The sequence below is a fragment of the Chrysochloris asiatica genome, unplaced genomic scaffold, assembly GCF_000296735.1.
Source record: "Chrysochloris asiatica unplaced genomic scaffold, ChrAsi1.0 scaffold00092, whole genome shotgun sequence".
NCBI lineage: Eukaryota > Metazoa > Chordata > Mammalia > Afrosoricida > Chrysochloridae > Chrysochloris > Chrysochloris asiatica.
This window is the reverse complement of record NW_006408610.1, coordinates 3,087,062-3,093,857: the sequence shown is the minus strand read 5'-3', so window position 1 is coordinate 3,093,857 and position 6,796 is coordinate 3,087,062. Positions and strand designations below refer to the sequence as shown.

Below are 6,796 nucleotides of genomic sequence, written 5' to 3'. Positions count from 1 at the left end.
CAGAGAGGGAGAGCCACTGTGTGCTGAAGACCTGGGGGGCACGGGGGAAGGATTGCATGGAGGGGATTGTAACCATGGCAATGAGACGATATACAATAGAACGAATGTAAAATTAATGTTCTCCCATGTAAACTATCACATAATTCACAATAAAACATTTAAGAAAGAAAGAAAGAAAGAATATTTCTTGGTAGCAAGGATGCAAGACTTTGTCTAACATACTTTGAACATTTTGTCAGGAAAGTCCCGTCTGTGGAGAAGAGCATCATACTCAGTAAAGTAGAGGGTCAACTAAAAAGAGGAAGACCCTCAATGAGCTGGATTGACACAGTGACTCTAACAATGGGCCCCAACGTAACAATTATGAGGATGGCACAGAACTGGGCAGTGTTTCGTGCAATTGGAATCAATTTGATGACACCTAACAATAACAACCATGTCTTGTCAGTGGTCCCTGCATCTCCCTTTCTTGTACAATCCAAAGGAATATTTTTATCAGCTATTTCATAAATGTAAGCTTTTTAGTAGCTCCAGAAACCTTTTTTAAGAAGAAGAAAATCCTATTTCATCTCATTTTTTTAAGTGTAAATACTTTTTTTTAAAGAAATGAAATCATTTGCTGATTGTTTATTTGCTACTATCAAAAAATAGTGATCTGCATGGAGGGGATTGTAACCATGGCAATGAAATGATATACAATAGGATGAATGTAAAACTAATATTCACTCGTGTAAACGATCACATAATTCACAATAAAACATTAAAAAAAAAAAAATAGTGAGCTGTTGAATTGTGGGAAGCTTTGACTATCTTCAGTGCCAATGTAACATTCCATGGGATGGAGGACAGTTTCTATATCCCATAATGCAAAGCATACTTAATGGCAATTGGGAGTCTCGGTCATACATTTATATGACTTGAACATTTTGAATTACTTCTATTTCCATGTTGTTTCTTAGTAGAATTGCTCCTTAACAAAAACCACTCCTTCGTTATGGCTCTTCCTATCAGAACTGTGTGCATTCTATAACATCTTGGATCATTGATCAGTTTTCTAAGCACTTTGTTAAGTGCTATGTTAAGGAGCTCTGGTAGCGTAGTGGCTACGAATCGGGCTGCGAACCTTAAGGTCAGCAGTTCGAAACTACCAGCCGCTCCGCGGGAGAAAGATGAGGCTTTCTACTCCCGTAAAGATTTACACCCTCGGAAACCCTGTACAGGGTCGCTATGGGTTGAAACCAACTCGACGGCACTTAACAACAACATGAAAGGTTGAAAATTTGAGTATGTAGTGTGGTATGGTATTGTGGGTTAATATGCTGAACTGCAAAGTCAGTTTGAACTACAAGGTTAGTGGTTCAAGTTCACCAACTACTCCTTGGAAACCCTATACAGGATCGCTATGGGTCAAACTGACTCTGTGGCACTTAACAACAACAACAAGGGAAATTTAAGGAGCTCTGGTAGTGTAGTGGTTATGAATCAGGCTGCTAATCTCACGGATAGCAATTCGAAACTACCAGCTGTTCCATGGGATAAAGATGAGGCTTTCTGCTCCTGTAAAGATTTACAGCCTTGGAAACCCTATGCAGGGTCGCTATGAATTGGAACAGACTCCACGGCACATAACAACAAAGAGAAATTAATTTGCTTCCAAACTTATAGCTGGAAAGTCACTGGAGTTTAGAAATGAATGATAACTACCTGGCTTTTTAGATTTGTACATTACAAGGTATGTACATTAAGAATTGTGTACAAATTGTTCATAATGCCTCTGTTGTTGTTGTTAGTTGAAGTTCTGTCGGTTCTGACCACAGCACGTCAGTGTACAACAGAACGAAACACCAACCAGTCCTGTGCCATCCTCACAGTTGCTACTATGCTTGAACCCATTGTTGTTGCCTCTATGCCAACCCATCTCATTGGAGGTCTCCCTCTTTTTCGCTGTCCCTCCACTTTACCAAGCATGATGTCCTTCTCCAAGGACTGGTCCCTCCTGATAATATGTCTGAAGTATGGAAGACAAAATCTGGCCATCTTGGTTTCTAAGGAGCATTCTGGCTGTACTTCTTCCAAAGCAGATTTGTTTGTTCTTTTGGCAGGCCATGGTACTTTTAATATTCTTCTCCAGCACCATAACTCAAATGTATCAATCCTACTATGGTCTTCTTTATTCACTGTCCGACTTTTACATGCATAGGAAGCTATTGAAAATACTATGGCTTGCATAAGATGCACTTTAGTCCTCAAACGGGCATCCTTGCTCTTGAACACCTTAAAGAGGTCTTATGCAACAGATTTGTGTAATGCAATATGTTGTCTGCTGCTTCTGTAAGTGTTGAGGGTAGATCCAAGCAAAATGTCTCCATTCTGACCCTTAAAACAACCAATAAAATACCAATTGGAGAAAAAAAGATTCTGTAGAAGAATCCTGATCAAATGGCAGAAGATGTGGAAGAAAGTTTCAAATTCTCATGGACTCCAGACTTTCTGGAGCCATGGAGAATAGAAGAATCCCGAAACTATTGCCCTGAGAGAATCTTTAAACTGTAAACTAAAAGTATGCCCTAAAGTCTTCTATAAACCATGGTGGTGTGCCGTGGAGTCAGTTCTGACTCATAGTGACCCTGCATAGAGTTTCCGAGGCTGTAAATCTTTACAGGAGCAGTGAGCCTCTTCTTTCTTGGGCGGAACAACTGGTAGTTTTTGACTGTTGTCCTTGAGGTTAGCAGCCTGACTCATAACCGCTTCACTACCAGAACTCCTTTCTGTAAACACACAATAATGAAACAAGGAAATCCATTGCCATGAGTTGATTCCAACTCATTGTGACCCTAAATAGAGTTTTTGAGACTGTAGATCTTTATGGCAGCCGGCAGCCTCATCTTTGTCCTGCAGAGCAGCTGGTGGATTTGAACCTTGTAGTTAACAGTTCTAATGCCTAACCCACCCACAGCACCACCAGGGTTCCTTAAACCATACAATGTTGTTGTTGTTAAGTGCTGTTAAGTCAGTTCCATCTCCTAGAGACCCTGCATAGAGTTTCCAAGGAATGGCTGGTGAGTTTGAATCATCAGCCTTGCTGTTCAAACCAACCTTGAGGGTGAGTGCTTAGCCAATGGCGTTACACCAGGGTAGTTTAGCTGAACTAGCAAAGAATGTTGGCCTTGAGCAATGTACTCTTTTAAAGAAATATCTATATGAGATCACAATGACAAGAGCAACTCAAAATGTTAGGGACACAACCTTGGAACGGCAGGGCTCTGAGATACAGGGACTGAGTCATGATTGGAATGGGGGGGTATCATGTTAGGATGATGGAATGTTTCTTTATTACGTGACTAACCAAGGGGCTAGAGTTTTAGTCTGTGTTACAGGTCAAAAGCTCTCCAGTATAGATTCCAGCCTGACTAATTCGACCCTATAGCGAGCGGACAGCCACTTCTCCATCTTTGGAGCGAGCGTGCCTGAGGGAGCCAGCATTCACCGAAGACCCACCTGAAAGAGGGATGTCATCTGCATCTCCATTGAGGCCCCCCCAGCAAGAGCACCAACGAGCCAGCCACAGCAGAGAAGACTTTAAGAACTGTTTAACCCTTAGGGAACTGGATAAACCCCAGAGACATTCTGCTGCTTTGCTTGTTGGGCTTGGGGAATGGGGAGTTAATAGATGTTACTGATTTTGCAATCGTCCATCAACCATCATAGGTTTTATTCCCTGTTAAAGTTTTCAGAAGCTAGGCAAATCATTGCGGTGTCTGGCCCTTAAACGTGCCACGTGCCTTTGCTCTCAGGTCAAGAATCACTGCGCAAATAGGAATTGTTACCTTTTTTTGCCCTGCCCACCATGTAAATCAAATGTCTAGGGATATTAGTCTCACTCATATGATCCAAGAGTAAATAGACAAAGGTTCACAAAACAGACTAAATGCTTTAGAGAAAGGAAGATTGCTTAAGGGAAATAAGACCCAATATATCCAGATTACATTCCCAGCTAAGGTTACTCATGGTATAAGTAGATTTGTGTTATCTTTCAGTAACCCAGAAATTGATTGGAACTTAATCCAACAGCATTTTAGGAGGTTGTGGAACAATATACACTTGTCTGTGGATATTCATCAGCTACATGCTCAAATTTATGATATAAGTAATTCTCAAAGTGAACACTGAGTGGCTACTAATTTGCTACCCCTGCTAGAGAGTAAGATCCCCTAAGAACTTGATTGAACCTCAGCATAGTGATCCTGCTTGGTCACCTTAGAGCAGGTGGTGGGCTGGCAACGTCTTGCGTATGGGGTCCCCAGCCCATCTCCTCCCTCCCTGCCTTCCTCGGATGGCGGCTGTTTATGCTGGACGTGTGGCCAGAGACAGGTAAGGATCACGTGGAACCTCGGCAACTTAAGACAGAGCCATTGCCATGCTGCAATGAGTTTCAATGACTGGTAAGACTGAGGAATTCGCACTGACCGCCTAAGACAGGCAGTGTCCCTTAAACAAACAATAAATAAGGAGGATTCAGATGCAGACCGTGCAGACCCGGTCAGGAGGCCAAGCCCCTGTGGGCCCAAGCGTTGTTGACCGTCCAAACCATAGGCTCTGAGGATCAGACTTTAGCTACCTAGTAGACATAGCAAACTGTCCCTCATCTGATTATTCAGTAATGCTTGTTAGTAATCTCATACATGAGCCCTGGATATCCACAGACAAATGTAAAAACCTTCCCTAAAAGCCGAGACTGTAAATTCCAAAAAGGCAAGTCCCCCCCCAATCAAAAAAAAAAAAAGCTAAAGAGGATAGAGAGAAACACTGCTAACTGATGATATATGGAGGGGATAATAATCAATGTAATGAAACAAGCTATATGAATGGTTGAATGTGAAGCTGATGATGTGCCCTGTAAACTTTCACTCAATCCAAAATAAAAACATTTAATTAATAAAAAAAAGAAAAATGTTAGGGAGCAGTGAGTGTTGATTAAGTTATCTGGAAAACAGGGTTAAGAATGGTTGCACTATTTGAAGAGTGTAGTCAATGCCACTGAATTGTGGAAATTAATGACTTGATGTATGTTCTACTGTGTATATATTCTCACAACACTCAAAAAAAGTCAAGGAAATTTTTTTTTTTTCAAAAAGCAAATATAAAAACACCATGCTACCTAGGACCATCGAGAAAGAGGAGCATGAGCGGAATGTGGGACCCTATCCAGAGAAGCAGCGACACCAGAGATGGAGGCAGAGATGAGGACATGTAGAGAGGGAGCAGCTGAAGACTCTAGACTCATGGAAAGAGAAAGACTTTGTACTGGCGGCCAGGAGGCAGGCCTGCAAAATGTGCCCTTCGGGTGTTTAAATGGTTATATATTACTGAGTGTTTTTGTGTAAGTCCCTGCTAGCCCCTCCCCCCCCCAAAAAAAAAAAACAACCAAGAGAATAGAAGTAAATACTGTTGAATGATGATGCACGGAGGAGATTGTAATCATTGCAATGAAACGAAATACGATAGGATGAGTGTAAAATCGATGTTCTCCCATATAAACTATCATTCAATTCACAATAAAAACTTCAAAAACAAAAAACACTATGACAGATTAAGAGAAAGATCAAAGAAGACAGTAAAAAGCTTTTACTACCATTTCATTTTGTAAATTATGTATCAATCCTGCATGCATTATTGTGCTGGGGCCGGTCCCCAGTGACTCCAGACTCCTCACTGTTCCTTCAGTCCCATCCTGTCATGCTGCTAGCTTGACATGGCCATGGTGACAGTATTTACAGCAGAGAAACAAAGGCATACACTAAAACCAGGGTTCTGTCTTTATTTTTAGAGCTGGTTGTTAACCCTTCTCCAGCACACCATTGCACAGAGCCCTCACTAAATGCTGGAAGCTTCTAATTCTTATTCTTTTTATCATCTAAACTGGACAGGCCCAAATGTCTAGTCATGGAAAGAAGGCTAAAAATGAAAACTGTCTACTAACTGCCAAGCACGAATCCAAACCATTTCACCCCTGTTTCAGGAATGAGGGAACAGAGAGGACTACACAGGACCACACAGCAGGCCCTGCCAACAGGTTGATATTTCCATTCAATGTCTCCCACTTTTCCCACAGCAGGAGGAAGGATCTTTAGAGCCATATGTCCCCTCTCCCAGCACAGGTTCTAATACAGGGTTCTGACTTTTAGGGATGAACTGGAAGAGGGGACTCAGCAGGCAGACAATGGGAAGAAAGCTGGGGGAAGCACCCACTCTTTTCTTTTTCCAGAATCTTCACAGCCTGAAGCAGAAGCCTGGATGAATGGGCAGGCAGACAGGACATTTCAGCTACACACAAAAACAACAGCCACCAGCAGATAAGAGGCACAGATATTTACTAAACTCTGGGGCCTTCCAAGCATACTGTCAGCGTTGGGAGAAAAAAAAACTGTGGATAATTTCTCCTTCTGAGGCCAGGGAATCCAGGGGCGGGGGAAGCCCTTTAAAGGGTCTCTGCTGACCTCAGCCTCTTTGTTACATTTGTGTATGTGATGATTAAGGTTATGCATCAACTCGATAAAGCCATAATTCTCCATTCGGTTGCTATTGTATAATCAATCATTCTCCATTTTGTGATCTGATGTGAGCAGAAAGGGAAGTTTCCTTGGTGACATGCCGGGGTCTGACCTCGACATAGTTGTGTTGTTCACGAGTGTTTGGTTCACGAGGAGGGGAGATCCAGCGGCGATAGGGATAGCGAAAGAATACACAGACAAACAGAAGGAGGGAGACAATGAGGCACCCCAAAGCCAGGGTGGAT

General features: G+C 42.2%; 1 pseudogene; it reads left to right on the top strand.

The window, feature by feature from the left end:
• Positions 1-6,796, top strand: part of LOC102827034 — a 28,041-nt pseudogene that overhangs the window by 3,427 nt on the left and 17,818 nt on the right.